Genomic DNA, 2500 nt, shown 5'->3' with positions numbered 1-2500 from the left:
CGTATTACCACTGATTAGAGAAAAACACAGTTGAAATAAGTAAAGACTATTTATAACAAATGTTTCAAGACTTTTAAATCACTCCCACGAATACACGCCTTATAAATATACTTTTTCATATAATCACTAAACCTTTAATTCCCGCTATTATCCTCCTCTTCACCGCAAGCTACAAAACAAAACAATTATTGGGGACACTCAAACAAACACACAAATAATAAAATGACCGTTACATATATATATATATATATATATATATATATATATATATATATATATATATATATATATATATATATATATATATATATATATATATATATATATATATATAAGAGCAGTAGTTGTTAGGACATGAAAAACTTCAAACGGCCAGTGGTTAATAAAACAAACTTCATCTGAAGAAATCGTCAAAGCTGTGGCTTGAAAACATCCGTAGCATCACTGAACTAACGATAATACCAGCATGGAAAACCTCAATTGCTAAGAAATAAGCAAAGATTGTGATGGGCAGGGAAAGAAAGGGAAAGATTATGAGTAATCTGAGACGCTGTAGCCTAGTGGTTCCTCTGTGCGCAGATAAAACAACAACAACAACAACAACAACAACAACAACAACAACAACAACAACAACATCAACTAAACACTTGCACCAAACAGTGACACTATTAAAATGAACAGGAACAAGGAGACAATTGAAATGTTGAGGCCAAGAGAAGAGTTGACAAGTGGTGATTGGAGACGCTGCATCCTGTTTGCTACTAGCTTCTCAATGCACAAATAATAAACAACGACTGAACAGATACGCAGAACATAGGGTGATCAGAAACACTGCAGCTTATTACCTTCCTTACTTCCTCTATGCGCAAGTAACAAGCAAATGACTGAACAAATACGCAAAATATGGGTTGACCAAAAACACTGCAGGCTGCTGCTAACCTTTCAGTTCCTCTATGCACAAATAATAAATAAACAAAACACATGCACACAAAATAGTGACTAGTACATTACCAACATCGACAGGAAGACACGGGGAAGAGCAGGGAGGGAATATGACGCCTTGAAGGTGACTGAGAGGCGATTCCAACACCCCGCGGCTCTCCACGGCACAGTCTACACCGCCGCCTCGCAGTTCTCACGACCACTGCACACAGTAATGTTACGGAGGCACAATTACCGGGGAAACTAACACACGGGCCGTCACCTTTACGTCACCACGAGATAATGGAGAGGCGACCAAAACTGAATGAGTATCTCAGTTCGTTCAGCAGTTTACAGCACACGGTATTGACACGGAAGCACAAGTACTAAGGAAACTAGTACGCGGCCGCCCGCTGTCTTGACGTAACCACGCGGCAGTGGCGAGGCGAGCAGGACTAAGGCGGCTGAGAGTTACAGATTCAGTGTCTCAGTTCGAAGGTTCCTTGTTTGGAGTATTGTTCACGCAGCTAAGCCAAATGTCCACGGTCTGACAGTGCGGGAAATATCTATACCATTCTTTAGTGTGTAGGAGGAGACGTGAATTAAAGATGAGGTGTAATATAAAATCTCCAGGGGACGTACTTATATTCAATGGCCTTTATTGTCACGTGAGACTCACCCGCGCTGACTCCAGTCATGCATTGAAGCCTTACGTTGCCAGACTCCACACGGAACATTAATCCTAGATGTCTGTGTGTGTGTGTGTGTGTGTGTGTGTGTGAGAGAGAGAGCATGATTTCTATTCGTATGATTTTTCTTTATCTTTTCTTTATTTTCTATCTATTTATATTTCTGTATTTGTTAATTGTTTGGGTGGGTATACAGTCAGTGCCACCACCACCACCACCACTGCGATTTGTGGCGCTGTGTTGCAGTCATTGTCATCATAATCATCATCATTCTCCTCATCTTTCTTTTCTTCTTCCTCCTCTTCTTCTTCCTCCTCGTTCTTATTTTCCTCTTCTTCATCATCATCATATTCTCTTCCTCTTCCGCCTCCTCATCATTAGAAATTTGTTCCTCTCCTCCTCTTCCTCCTCTTTCTCGTCCTCCTCCTCCTCCTCCTCCTCCTCCTCCTCTCTCTCTCTCTCATCTCCTCCTCACCATCATCATCACCATCATCATAATCTCCATCTTTCTCATCACAATCACCACAACCTTCTTCTCCTCTTCACCACCACCACCACCACCACCACCACCATCATAATCTATTTCCGGTAATACTGCAGTACAAATGTCTTCCAAACATCCTATACGCATCATCATTTTTGTCTATTCCAGGTCACCCGAGCAACACTTGTCTCTTCTCTCCAAGTGAAATGAATCTGTGAGCACTGCCTTGTTTTACCATCCTTTCGTTGACATTCTGCTTTCCTAACTGTCTGTATCACTGGCTCCGCGCTTACTGTGCCGTGCGTATGTCAACTTACTTCTTCAGTGCACTATCACCATCAAGAAGCGGGCTCAGGATTTGCTTAAAGGTCCCCATTTTTAAAAGGGAGATAAAAGAGAACGGCGG

The 2500-nt window shown here is 41.5% G+C and overlaps 1 long non-coding RNA gene across 1 annotated transcript in view; it reads right to left on the bottom strand.

Annotated features, from left to right (window-relative positions):
* The window catches only part of LOC135095311 (uncharacterized), a 38892-nt gene extending 37360 nt beyond the window's left edge, over positions 1-1532 (bottom strand). The window contains exon 1 of the long non-coding RNA XR_010264256.1: positions 1012-1532. This is a non-coding gene — a long non-coding RNA (uncharacterized LOC135095311). The remainder of the gene's footprint in view (positions 1-1011) is intronic.
* Positions 1533-2500: the final 968 nt, after the last annotated feature.

The sequence above is a fragment of the Scylla paramamosain genome, chromosome 48, assembly GCF_035594125.1.
Source record: "Scylla paramamosain isolate STU-SP2022 chromosome 48, ASM3559412v1, whole genome shotgun sequence".
NCBI classification, from domain to species: Eukaryota; Metazoa; Arthropoda; class Malacostraca; order Decapoda; family Portunidae; genus Scylla; species Scylla paramamosain.
The sequence above is the reverse complement of the archived record's forward strand: the minus strand, read 5'-3'. Positions and strand labels throughout refer to the sequence as shown.